Source organism: Physeter macrocephalus, chromosome 12 (assembly GCF_002837175.3).
Source record: "Physeter macrocephalus isolate SW-GA chromosome 12, ASM283717v5, whole genome shotgun sequence".
Lineage (NCBI taxonomy): Eukaryota > Metazoa > Chordata > Mammalia > Artiodactyla > Physeteridae > Physeter > Physeter macrocephalus.
The window spans coordinates 85,731,383-85,745,667 of NC_041225.1; the positions used below are offsets into that span (position 1 = coordinate 85,731,383).

The 14,285-nt window shown below is 39.4% G+C and overlaps 1 protein-coding gene and 1 pseudogene across 7 annotated transcripts in view; both read left to right on the forward strand.

Annotated features, from left to right (window-relative positions):
• Nucleotides 1-14,285, forward strand: part of ZNF638 (zinc finger protein 638) — a 153,203-nt gene that overhangs the window by 32,068 nt on the left and 106,850 nt on the right. The window lies entirely within an intron of this gene.
• The window catches only part of LOC102992453 (ATP synthase F(0) complex subunit C3, mitochondrial-like), an 11,038-nt pseudogene continuing 8,150 nt past the window's right edge, over nt 11,398-14,285 (forward strand).

Below are 14,285 nucleotides of genomic sequence, written 5' to 3' on the forward strand. Positions count from 1 at the left end.
GCCATGGCTCACGGGCCCAGCCGCTCCGCGGCATGTGGGATCTTCCCGGACCGGGGCACGAGCCCGTGTGCCCTGCATCGGCAGGCGGACTCTCAACCACTGCGCCACCAGGGAAGCACCTATATAACATTCTTGAATACAAAAGTGGTGAACAAATTAGTGGTTGTCCCTGATATGGAAGAAGGTGATTGTGAGGAGGAAGTAAATGTGGGTATAAAAGGGCAATAAGAGGAATCCTTGTGATGGACGTGCTCTGTATCTAAACTCTATCAATGTCAGTATCCTGGTTGTGATATTGTACTATAGTTCTACAAGGTGTTACCTTAGGGAAAATGAAATAAAGGATACAAAGGACCTCTGAATATTATTTCTTACAACTGCATATGCATCTACAATTATGAAAAGTTTAATTTAAAAATTGTAGACAAATTCAGAAAGTAGCAGGTTCCAAAGTCAACACACAAAAATCAGTTGCATTTCTATACACAAACAATAAACAATTGTTTCAAAAACAATTCCATTTACAAAAGCATCACAAAGAATAAAATACTTAGGAGTTAACTTAACCAAGGAGGCAAAAGACTTGTACAATGAAAACTATAAAACATTACTGAAAGAAATTAAAGAAGATATAAATAAATGAGTACATATTCCATGTTCATGGGTTGGAAGACTTACTATTTTAAATATGTCAATACTACCCAAAATGATCTACACATTCAATGCAATCCATATCAAAATGTCAATGACTTTTTTTCTTTTGCAGAAATAGAAAAACCCATTGTAAAATTCATATAGACTCTCAAGGGAACCCCAAATAGCCAAAATAATTTTGAAAAAGAAGAACAAAACTGGAGGATTCAGACTTCCTGATTTCAAAATTTAGTATAAAGCTACAGTAATCAAAAGTGTGATATTGGCATAAAGCCAAACATATAGACCAATGGAATAGAATAGAGAACTCAGAAATAAACCCTTGCATATACGATCAAATGATTTTTGCTAAGGGTGCCGCGACCATTCAATGGAGGAAGGATAGTTTCTTCAACAAATGGTTCCAGGAAAACGGGATATCCACATTGCAAAAGAATGAAGTTGGACCTTTACCAAACACCATATAAAAAAATAACTCAAAATGGATCAAGGATCTAAATGTAAGACCTAAAGCAATAAAACTCTTAGAAGAAAACATATGGCAAAATCTTCACGACATTGAATTTGGCAATGATTTCTTGGATATGACACCAAAAGCATAGGTAACAAAAGAAAAAAATAGACAAATGGACTTGATGAAAATTTAAGAATTCTGTGCATCAAAAGACACTATCAGCAGAGTAAAAATGCAACCCACAGAAAGTGAGAAAATATTTACAGATTATATATTTGATAAGGTATTAATATCCAGAAACTATACAGAACTAAAACTCAACAACATAAAAGGCCCAATTCAAAACTGGGCAAAGGACTTCCCTGGTGGTGCAGTGGTTAAGAATCTTCCTGCCAATGCAGGGGACATGGGTTTGAGCCCTGGTCCAGGAAGATCCCACATACCGCGGAGCAACTAAGCCGGTGTGCCACAACTACTGAGCCTGTGCTCTAGAGCCCACAAGCCACAACTACTAAGCCCCTGCGCCACACTACTGAAGCCCGCGTGCCCTAGAGCCTGTGCTCTGCAACAATAGAAGCCACCACAATGAGAGTAGCCCCTGCTCGCCGCAACTAGAGAAAGCCTGCATGCAGCAACAAAGACCCCACGCAGACAAAAATAAAATAAATAAATTTTAAAAAGCAGGGTATCAAAGATATATTTGTAAACACATGTTCATAGCAGAATTATGCACAATAGCTAAAATGTGGAAGCAACCCTATTGTTCATCAACGGATGAAGGGATAAACAAAATGTGATATGTACATACAGTGAAATATTATTTAGCCTTAAAAAGGAAGGAAATTCTGCAATATGCTACTCAAAGTTATGAGTCTCAAAGAAGTGACCAGAGCAGGAGGAAGCTTTTATACATTTTAGACAAAGAAACAATACATTTGTGAAGAATTGACAAGGCAGAGGTTTGGGCTAGGGACAGTAAATGGTGAAGAAGTAAGGTTTCTGCAGCCTTCTGGTCCCTATATTCCTTGACTCTGGTTGATAGGGATTTCTCCCTTCCTCCTGGTACAGGGAGGATACCTTTCACATAAAAAGATTTATCTCTTGCTTTCAGGGAAGAAGGGCACGGGTGGGGGCTGAGGGGGTGGTCAGAGTGATCTTGCTTCTGCCGTCTTCTCAAACTCCTTCAGCTTAAGATCCACATTTTGGGGTGGCATGTCCTGAACCCCATCATGTGTAAATTGTAGAAGGTACTTTGGAAAAACAATTTGGCATTACCTACTAAAGTTGACCGAGAATTTTTACTCCCTTGGTTTATATTAGGGTAATCAACCATCCCAGTTTGCCTGGGATGAAGGGGATTTCCCTGGACATAAGACTTTCAGTGCTAAAACTGTGAGAGTTCTAGGCCCCCCGGGACATTTGGTCTCCTAGTGTATAATCAAGAGATATGCATACACATGTGCACCAGGAAACGTTCAAAGGATGTTCATAGTATCATTATTTAGAATAGTTCCAAACTGCAAACAAACTGTTCAAAAACAAAATTCAAATGAGTAAATTTTAAAAACCTTATTGATTTTATTCGATGATTCGTGAATGGGGCAGCATCCCATCCAGCAGATAGAAATGAGCTCCGAGAAGCTGTACAAAATGAGATTTTTATAGGCAGAAGAGAGCAGGACAAGGAAGTTCTACTAGCAAAAAGTGGATTGTCTGTGTCGAGGTTGCTTTCCTTTAGGGGATGGTGGGGGTCTATGTGACAGATTACATCACTAGCCTTGACCAGGTAATTCCAGATTGACCAGTTTAAGATTCTGTTTCCGGAAAAGCTGAAAGTATAATCAAGTATTGGTTTGGTGATGTGGGGCTTAGTGTAAGTAACTCCATTTTGAGCCTGTTGTCTTGTTTTTAACAAACCCAAATGCCCTCCAACAGCGGAACAGTTAAATTATAATATGTTCAAATAATGAGATATTATGCAGCAATAAAAATGAACAATGAAAATGTAACCATATAGGTGATATTCACAAACATAACATTGAGTGAAAGAAGCTATATACAAGAGAATACATGCTGCATGATTCTAATTATATAAAGTTTAAAAATAGAGAGGGGCTTCCCCGGTGGCGCAGTGGTTGAGAGTCCGCCTGCCGGTGCGCAACCCTATTGTTCATCAACGGATGAAGGGATAAACAAAATGTGATATGTACATACAGTGAAATATTATTTAGCCTTAAAAAGGAAGGAAATTCTGCAATATGCTACTCAAAGTTATGAGTCTCAAAGAAGTGACCAGAGCAGGAGGAAGCTTTTATACATTTTAGACAAAGAAACAATACATTTGTGAAGAATTGACAAGGCAGAGGTTTGGGCTAGGGACAGTAAATGGTGAAGAAGTAAGGTTTCTGCAGCCTTCTGGTCCCTATATTCCTTGACTCTGGTTGATAGGGATTTCTCCCTTCCTCCTGGTACAGGGAGGATACCTTTCACATAAAAAGATTTATCTCTTGCTTTCAGGGAAGAAGGGCACGGGTGGGGGCTGAGGGGGTGGTCAGAGTGATCTTGCTTCTGCCGTCTTCTCAAACTCCTTCAGCTTAAGATCCACATTTTGGGGTGGCATGTCCTGAACCCCATCATGTGTAAATTGTAGAAGGTACTTTGGAAAAACAATTTGGCATTACCTACTAAAGTTGACCGAGAATTTTTACTCCCTTGGTTTATATTAGGGTAATCAACCATCCCAGTTTGCCTGGGATGAAGGGGATTTCCCTGGACATAAGACTTTCAGTGCTAAAACTGTGAGAGTTCTAGGCCCCCCGGGACATTTGGTCTCCTAGTGTATAATCAAGAGATATGCATACACATGTGCACCAGGAAACGTTCAAAGGATGTTCATAGTATCATTATTTAGAATAGTTCCAAACTGCAAACAAACTGTTCAAAAACAAAATTCAAATGAGTAAATTTTAAAAACCTTATTGATTTTATTCGATGATTCGTGAATGGGGCAGCATCCCATCCAGCAGATAGAAATGAGCTCCGAGAAGCTGTACAAAATGAGATTTTTATAGGCAGAAGAGAGCAGGACAAGGAAGTTCTACTAGCAAAAAGTGGATTGTCTGTGTCGAGGTTGCTTTCCTTTAGGGGATGGTGGGGGTCTATGTGACAGATTACATCACTAGCCTTGACCAGGTAATTCCAGATTGACCAGTTTAAGATTCTGTTTCCGGAAAAGCTGAAAGTATAATCAAGTATTGGTTTGGTGATGTGGGGCTTAGTGTAAGTAACTCCATTTTGAGCCTGTTGTCTTGTTTTTAACAAACCCAAATGCCCTCCAACAGCGGAACAGTTAAATTATAATATGTTCAAATAATGAGATATTATGCAGCAATAAAAATGAACAATGAAAATGTAACCATATAGGTGATATTCACAAACATAACATTGAGTGAAAGAAGCTATATACAAGAGAATACATGCTGCATGATTCTAATTATATAAAGTTTAAAAATAGAGAGGGGCTTCCCCGGTGGCGCAGTGGTTGAGAGTCCGCCTGCCGGTGCAGGGGACGCGGCTTTGTGCCCCGGTCCGGGAAGATCCCACATGCCGCGGAGCGGCAATGAGCCATGGCCGCTGAGCCTGCGCCGCTGAGCCATGGCCGCTGAGCCTGCGCGTCCGGAGCCTGTGCTCCGCAACGGGAGAGGCCACAACAGTGAGAGGCCCGCGTACCACAAAAAAGAATAAAAAATAAAAATAAATTAAAAATAAAAATAGAGAAATGAAATTAAAATGTTTAGGAATGCAAGATTAGGTGGTAAAACTATAACGAAAAGCAAGGAAGTGATTATCACCATTGCCAGGCCCATAATAGTGGGCCTCTGAAGGGGAGGTAAGGGATATTATTGAGAAGGGGCAAGGACCATCTTTGCAATGTTTAATTTCTTGACCTTGGTAACAGTTATATGGGTATTTACTTTGTCATGAATTATTAAGTTATACATTTTTGTTTTGTCTTTTTTTCGTGTATATATGGCATATTTCTCAAAGAGCCCCCCTCCCTCCTTTCCTCCCTCCCTCCCTCCCTCCCTCCCTTCCAAGATTTAGCCTTGCTGGGGAAATATTAGAGAGCAACAATAAAAAGAAATCATTGCTCACCAGGAATATGATGGTGGTATTCTCTCACAGGTATCGTCACATAAACTATTGCAAACCTTCAAACCATTCTCCACAATGAATGATATCTGGCATTTATCAGTCAGAATAATGACCGTTTCAAAATAGACATCTGATTATGCTCTTTGGCTTAAAATCCTTCCACAAAGACTGGTTAAGTATATTCTAGGATAGCTCCATAAAATGAAATATTCTGCAGTCATTAAAAAGGATGAGGTAGAGCCCTTTGTATTAATATAGAATAATTTCAAAGAATTAAGTCAAAAACAAGGTGCAGAACAGTGTTTAAAAATGGGTTGATATAGTGGAGTTTCATCAAAATTCATTTAAGTTACTCAAAATCAACCAATTCATGGAGGTGAAAGAAAGAGAAATAATATATTATTAGAGAGGGCCAAGGGGACTGCCGTTGCCTTTTTCCCACTTTTTGAATATATAGTCCACTCTATAACAGTCTCTGGAAATAGTGTGTGAATAATTTTAAGGGCTTTACTAACCATTTATAAAGAAGAGTTATGCATGATTTGAGAGGCCAGACAAATGAACGGTAGTGGTTTTCTTAATTATCGTACTGGATTATTAATTTTAAGAGAGTGTCTCGCCCATTGCAGGATTTTTATTTATTTATTTTTTTAATTGAAGTGTAGTTGATTTACAATGTTGTGTTAATTTCTGCAGTTCAGCAAAGTGATTCAGTTACACATATATATATACATTCCTTCATTGCAGGATTTTTAGTACATCTGACCCCTCAACCATTAAGTGCCAGTAGTTCTTGAGTTATTGGGTCAAAGAACCACCCTTACAGATCTTCAAACATTAGTGGGTGGGGCAGGGGTTAGGAGCATACTGTCTCAGGTTGAGAACACTAGAAGAACAAAAGAAGAAAGAATATAAGGTCATAGAGAAAGAAAGCTGAGTGAAGAAGAATTAGAGGAACTGACCACCTGGTCTTTAGGATTGGTTGCACAAAACTGTGAATGCTGTATTTGAATAAGCAATTTTCAAAGATTATTTCGACCATAAGCAAGGCAGAAAAGCAGGTAAGGTGGGTTCATTCAAGTTCTCTCTGGGGCTTAAGTTGGGATCTCAGTTGCCAACACCAGGGAGCTGCCAGGAAATGGACTTGTGCCTAAGGGACTCATCAGTCTTCCCCTCTGACCCTCACTCAGAACTGTTCCCCTGAGACCTGCACTTGCCTTGTCTCCCCAATGCCAGCCGGTCCCTCCTCCCTCCCAGAAGAAGGGAAGGGGAAATACCCTTGAGGGGGAGACTAATTTAAGATTTCTAATTTGATACAATGTGTTACTGGAGTTAACTAAGGAAACCCAGAATGAATTCTGCATAAAGAACTGTCTTGAGACTGTTATAACTGTGAAAAGTCACACGGACATCCCCTCAGAAAGGGCTTGGTGGGACTTTCCTTTCTGGTTTTGGACATGGCCGTCCTTCATCTAGCACTTCAGTGATAGACTGGATTATGCCCAGTTTTGGTTTCTATACTTCTAAAATGATGTAGATAAATTCAGGAGCCGGTGGAAAGGTGATCAGAGCCCGGCCCAAAGGTTTAAGGTTTTCAGTAGCGATGCTATAAAAGACCACAAGATGGCAACAAAAGAACTCTAACATGCCACTTCTTTTTTTTTTTTTTTTAAAGCTAGATTTGGGAGAGGCGATTATCAGATCAGATGTTGCTTGATGAAAACAAGAAAAAGAGTTTAAGAATGTCTATATTTTAGGTGGTGTGATGAATTGAGCGATTGGGGTTGACATGTATACACTGATGTGTATAAAACTGATGACGAATAAGAACCTGCTGTATAAAAAAATAAATAAGGGCTTCCCTGGTGGCGCAGTGGTTGAGAGTCCGCCTGCCGATGCAGGGGACGCGGACCACACACACACACACACACACACACACACACACACACACACACACACATATATAAGGATCTTAGTAAAATATATATATGTAAAGCCACATGTTGAGATAGCAGTGTCACAAGAAGATGGAACCATTTCTTTGTTCCATGGACATGGACACTGTGTGACTACTTGGAACAGAACCCTCTACCAAACTGTATTGGACAGGTAGCACAAGCAAAAAATAAACTTTGTCGTGTTAATTTAAATATATCAATATATATGTATATATACACACGTATGTGACGATGGAGTTATATGGTGACGGATGTGTTAACTAGGTGGGAGGAAGCCTCACAATTATATCTATGTCAAATCATCATGATGTACACTTTAAAAGTCTTACAATTTTATTTGTCAAGTTACCTCAACAAAGCTGAGAAAAAAAAAAAGAGCAATATTGTTAAATGAGGTAGATATTTGTTTCTCAGACTTTAACAGGTGTCAGTATTGCCTCCTTAGCTTTCTGCCCTCCTTTTCTTTTTTCTGACCTCTGACCCTTTCTCTGCTTCCACCAAGACATTACCAGAGGAAAACAATATAACAAAGTGGTGAAGGGCATGGGTTATGGAGCCCTACTGCTTGAGTTCAATTAGAGACCACCAGTTATTAACTGTGTGACATTCAGAAAATTGCTTAACTCTGTGCCTTGGTTCCTTTGTCTGTAAAATAGGGATAATAATAGTGCCCACTTCATTGGCTTATTCTCAGGATTAAATGAATTGATATGTGTAAAACCACTGAAAACTATGCCTGGCATAGAAAAATGTTAAATCTTTATGGAATGAAGGTTTCAAATTTTTTTACTCATTTATAGAGTTACATTGTTTTAATTTATTAAGTAGATGAGTTAACTGTTTGAGACAAAAACAAAAACAAAAAGAAAAAAAACAGGGCTTCCCTGGTGGCGCAGTGGTTGAGAGTCCGCCTGCTGATGCAGGGGATACGGGTTCATGCCCCGGCCCGGGAAGATCCCACATGCCGCAGAGCGGCTGGGCCCGTGAGCCATGGCCGCCGAGCCTGCGCGTCCGGAGCCTGTGCTCCGCAACGGCAGAGGCCACAACAATGAGAGGCCCGCGTACCGCAAAAAAACTAACAAAAAAACAAAAACAAAAACAAAACTTTTAGGGAATTCCCTGGCGGTCCAGTGGTTAGCACTCCACACTTCCACTTCAGGAGGCATCGGTTGGATCTCTGATCAGGGAACTAAGATCCTGCAAGATCCTGCAAACTTTTAAATCAAATAGTTGCTTCTGGTGTAGGTGGCATTTAATAGCTTTTTTTTTCTGTCAGTCATGTTTTCCTATTTGCCACCCTTAGATAAGTCACTGAAGAGACGATGGCATGAATTTTGTTTATTTATGTGGAAGGCTTTTACTAAAGGGTTTAGGGTTGTTATATTCCAGAAAGTAAACAAGAAAATAAAAAGATTAAAGCAGAATAGATTTTTATTTTATAGATATTTGCTATCTGTATAGAAGAAAGACCTTTTCAATAATCCAGAAGGTTTTTTTTTTTTTAAGGATACTATGCTTACTTATTTAACCATTTCAGGATAATATTTTTTTAGGGTTTTTTAAAATTGAAATACATAGTGATTTAAAATTTTTATAGATTATACTCCACTTATAGTTGTTATAAAATATTGGCTATATCCCCTATGCTGTACAATATATCCTTGTAGCTTATTTATTTTATTTTACTTTTTTTTAAATTTATTTTTGGCTGCGTTGGGTCTTCATTACTGTGTGCGAGCTTTCTCTATTTGCAGTGAGCGGAGGCTACTCTTCGTTACAGTAAGCAGGCTTTCATTGCGGTGGCTTCTCTTGTTACAGAGCACGGGTTCTAGGCGCGCGGGTTTCAGTAGTTGTGGCACGCGGGCTCACTAGTTGTGGCTCACAGGCTCTAGCGTGCAGGCTCCAGTAGTTGTGGCGCACAGGCTTAGTTGCTCCGCGGCATGTGGGATCTTCCCGGACCAGGGCTCAAACCCGGATTCTTAACCACTGTGCCACCAGGGAAGTCCCCTTATTTTATACAGAGTAGTTTGTACCTCTTAATCCCATATCCCTATCTTGCCCCTTCCCCTTCCCTCTCCCCACTGGTAACTACTAGTTTGTTTTCTATATCTGTGAATCTGTTTCTTTTTTGTTAAATTCATTTGTTTGTTTTCTTTTTTAGATTCCACATATAAGTGAAAACATCCAGTATTTGTCTTTCTCTGACTCATTTTACTAAACATACCTTCCAGGTCCATCCATGTTGTTGCAAATGGCAAAATTTCATTCTTTATTATGGCTGAGTAGCATACCATTGTGTACATATATATCTTCTTTATCCATTCATCTATTGATGGACACTTAGGTTGCTTCCTTGTCTTGGCTATTGTTAATAATGCACTGTGGGACAGGAATAAAGATGCAGACGTAGAGAATGGACTTGAGGACACAGGGAGGGAGAAGTGTAAGCTGGGACGAAGTGAGAGAGTGGCATGGACATATGTACACTACCAAATGTAAAATAGATAGCTAGTGGGAAGCAGCTGCATAGCACAGGGAGATCAGCTCGGTGCTTTGTGACCACCTAGAGGGGTGGGATAGGGAGGGTGGGAGGAAGATGCAAGAGGGAGGAGATATGGGGATATATGTATATGTATAGCTGAGTCACTTTGTTATACAGTAGAAACTAACACACCATTGTAAAGCAGTTATACTCCAATAAAGATGTTAAAAAAAATAATGCTGCTGTGAACATTGGGGTTCATGTATCTTTTCAAATTAATGTTTTTGTTTTCTTCAGATATATACCCTGGAGTGGAATTGCTGGATCATATGGTAGTTCTATTTTTAGTGTTTTGAAGAACCTCCATACTGTTTCCCACAGTAGCTGCACCAATTTACATTCCCACCAACAGTATACAGGGGTTCCCTTTTCTCCAAATCCTCACCAACATTTGTTATTGTGGTCTTGTTGATGATAGCCATTCTGACAGGTGTGAGGTGCTATCTCATTGTGGTTTTGATTTGCGTTTTCTGATGATTAGTGATGTTGAGCATCTTTTCATGTACTTGTTGGTCGTCTGTTTGTGTTCTTCGGAAAAATGTCTCTTCGGTTCTTCTGCCCATTTTTAAATCAAGTTGTTTGGGGTTTTTTTTGTTTTTAATATTGAGTTGTATGAGCTGTTTTTACATTTTGGCTATTAACCCTTTATCAGTCATATCATTTGCAAATATCTTCTCCCATTCAGTAGATTGTCTTTTCATTTTGTCAATGGTTCTTTTGCTGTGCAAAAGCTTTTAAGTTTAAATAGGTCGGCAGAAAGGACACGCACAGCCACAAAGAAAAGAAGATGATGTGAAGATGAAGGCAGAGGTTGTAGTGATGTATTTACAAGCCAAGGATTGCCAGCGACCACTGGAAGTTAGGAAAGAGGGGCATGTCCCTGTTTCTCCCTCAGAGCTTTCAGGAGTAACCAACCCTACCAATACCTTGCTTTTCGATTTCTGGTCTCCTGAAATGTGAGAATACATTTCTGTGTTTTAAGCCACCCATTTTGTGATTATTATTACAGCCCAAGAAACTAGTGCAATGGGCATCTTTATCTTTTTTCTGGCATTACTACTGTATTTATTTATTTAATTTTTCTGTGTGTGTGTGTGTGTGTGTGTGTGTGTGTGTGTGTGTGTGTTAGCTTTAAAACTGAGAGAATTTTTAAAAATTACATTCTTTTAAAACATTATTTTGAATAGGCAATGTATTTAAATGGTTCAAATTTAAAAGGTATAAAAGGCTATACTAGCCACCCACTGCACACACTGTTCTGCCTCTCATTTTTTGCTTGGCACTCAATATAGCTCAGTGATTATTCTTGATCATTCTACAGATTCCTTGGTCATTTCTACAATTTCACAGTATTTTTATTTGTTGAATGTACCATAGTTTTTTTTAACTAATTCCTTACTGGTGGATATTTAGGATGTTCTCAATTTTTTTGCAATTACAAATATTGCTCAGTGAATAGTCTTATATGTTTGTACAATTATGAGTACATCACCAGGATAAATTCCTAGTAGTAGAATTCCTAGTAATTCCTAGGAATTGCTGTTTCAAAGAGCATGTGCTTTTGTAATTTTGATAGATATCGCCAAATTGTCCTCCATAGAGATCACAACAGTTTACACTCCAAATAGAAATATATGGGGGTGCTGCTCTCGGCCTTAGCGCCATCTTCTGATAAACCTCCGCGCCATAGGAACGGAGTGGAGGAAGATGCGAATGCGCATGCCGAAGCGCAAAAGAAAGATGAAGCGGATGTCCGAGTAAACTCTTTTTAAAAAAAAAAAAATTTATTTATTTATTTGTTTATTTTTGGCTGCATTGGGTCTTCGTTGCTGCCCGCGGGCTTTCTCTAGTTGTGGCGAGCGGGGGCTACTCTTTGTTGCGGTCCGCGGGCTTCTCATCGCGGTGGCTTCTCTTATTGCAGAGCACGGGCTCTAGGCGCACAGGCTTCAGTAGTTGTGGCAGGCGGGCTTCGGTAGTTGTGGCACACGGGCTCAGTAGTTGTGGCTTGCGGGCTCTAGAGCACAGGCTCAGTAGTTGTGGCTCACGGGCTTAGTTGCTCCGCGGCATGTGGGATCTTCCTGGACCAGGGCTCGAACCCGTGTCCCCTGCATTGGCAGGCGGACTCTGAACCACTGCGCCACCAGGGAAGTCCCCGAGTAAACCCTTAACACCCATGGAAGCCACAGGAGCAGAAACAAGGGCAACCAGAGGCCAGGTACGCTGGTACAAATTGTTGGACTGCATGCCTACTGTCTAGAACTTGTCTCAATGGATCTGAAACATCTGTGGCCATTCTGATGGCCTTGACCACCTTTGAGAGACCCACCTTGCTCTTATCAAAACAGCCTCTTTTGGTCCTTTGCCCTGGACCTGGGACATTCTGGACTAGTTCTGTTCTCAGTTGTGACTGAATGTAACATGTGTACAATAAATTGTCTCTCTTGTTATCTTAGCTGAGGAAAAAAAAAATATATATATGGGTGTGCTGATCACCCACACTCTAACCCACGTAAGTCATACTTTTTTTTTTTTTTTTTTTTTTTTTTTTGCGGTGCACAGGCCTCTCACTGCTGTGGCCTCTCGCGTTGCGGAGCACAGGCCCTGGACGCGCAGCCTCCGCGGCATGTGGGATCTTCCCGGACCGGGGCACGAACCCGTGTCCCCTGCATCGGCAGGCAGACTCTTAACCACTGCGCCACCAGGGAAGCCCAAATCATACTTTTTGATCTATGCTAATCTGATAACAATAACAATGAGTTATTTTTTCCTTTTTGATTTATAGGTGATGTGTTGGGAAACTATTCCTTTGTTCAAAATATGCTTTACAAATATTTTCCTTGATAATTTACTCTTTAATAACGTTTTCTACACTTTCTGATTTTCTAAATTTTTCTGTAAATTGTTTTTTTTCCCTTGGTGCTAGTATGTAGTTGTGATAGGTGTCAAGCCAGAAAAAAATAGAAATTTAGCATGCCTGAGAGACTGTGTTTTCAAAGAATCCTTATGTGACTTCGTCAATCTTTAGTTAAAACTTGAGGGCTCTTATTCTGTGTTTCAGGTAAAATTTTAAATCTGAGAACTGTATCTTGATGGACACATAAGTTTTGCAAAGTTTGCTTTGGCACGAAGGAAAAACTGTGGTCATTGTAAAAAAAAAAAAAGTAGAAATAAAAATAAGCAGGAAAAAACCCCTCTCAATCTCTTCCACTGTTAACACCAGGCTTTTTATGACATATACTTTTGGATATATGATTGCATATATATTTTGTTGTTTAAAAATGGGAACATACTATAGATACTTTAAACTTTTTCAGCTAATCGTACAAATCTAAAAACTGTAATAGGTTAATAATATTCTATTATATGAATATAAAACAGTTATGTGGTCTGTCCTCAATTATTGCTGCGTGCTCATCCTTTTCTTCATAGTTATTCATTATTACCTATTCTCAACACTTGGCCTTGGCCATCTGCTCTTCTCACTCAATATTATCTCCCCAGGTAATCTCATCCATGGTTTTCAGCTTCAATTATTAGATACATGCCAGTGACTTCCACATTTACATCTCCTAAGCCTCTTCTGAGCCCCAGCCTAGGTATCTAACTGCCTATTTAGCACTTCTAATTGTGTCAAAGACACCTCAAACTCTGCATATCCAAGCTAGACAGAACTAATGAATCCTTTCTCCCCCAAACCTGGCAGTCTTCCAGTCTCCCTGTCTAAGTGAATAGCAAGATCATCTGTCCCACTGAATAAGCCATAAACTTAGGAATCACCATTGCTGCATATTTCACCTCTCCCCTCTAGCTACTGTATTACCAAACCATACCAATTTTTCCTCTTAAATATCTCAAGTCTTTCTTGTCTTACTGTTTTCAATGCCAGCATCTTAGTCTCTGCTATGATCTTTGGCCAGACCAGCTGGTTTCCTGGACCCAATCAGGTATTTTTTGTAAGATAAAATAAAAATAAGTTACTGGAAAAAATGAAATAATTAACAAAGATATACAAAGTACAAGCCTCACATTTTATTATATTTAACAGACATAAAACCGCTCTGTCAAATTGGTATAAAAGTTTCAGAGCACTCTTGATGTTTGCATGTAACTTGATGTGTTGCCTCCCCAGTGCTTAGCACAATGCCTGGCATATAGAATAAATAAATTAATAAGTATTTGTGAAACGAAAGATATAACTTTGGCAATTTGGGGACATTTAAGTTGTTTCCAGTGATTGGCCATTTTGAATACTATGAGAATGTTCTCATAGTATAGTTAAGTCTTCATTTCTTTTTTTTTTAATTGAAGTAGAGTTGATTTACAATGTTGTGTTAGTTTCTGGTGTACAGCAAAGTGATTCAGTTACACACACACACACACACACATATATATACATACATATATATATTCTTTTTCATATTCTTTTCCATTATGGTTTATTACAGGACACTGAATATATTTCCCATTCTATATTTAGTAGTTTGCATCCGCTAGTCCCAAACTCCCAATCCAACCCTCCCCC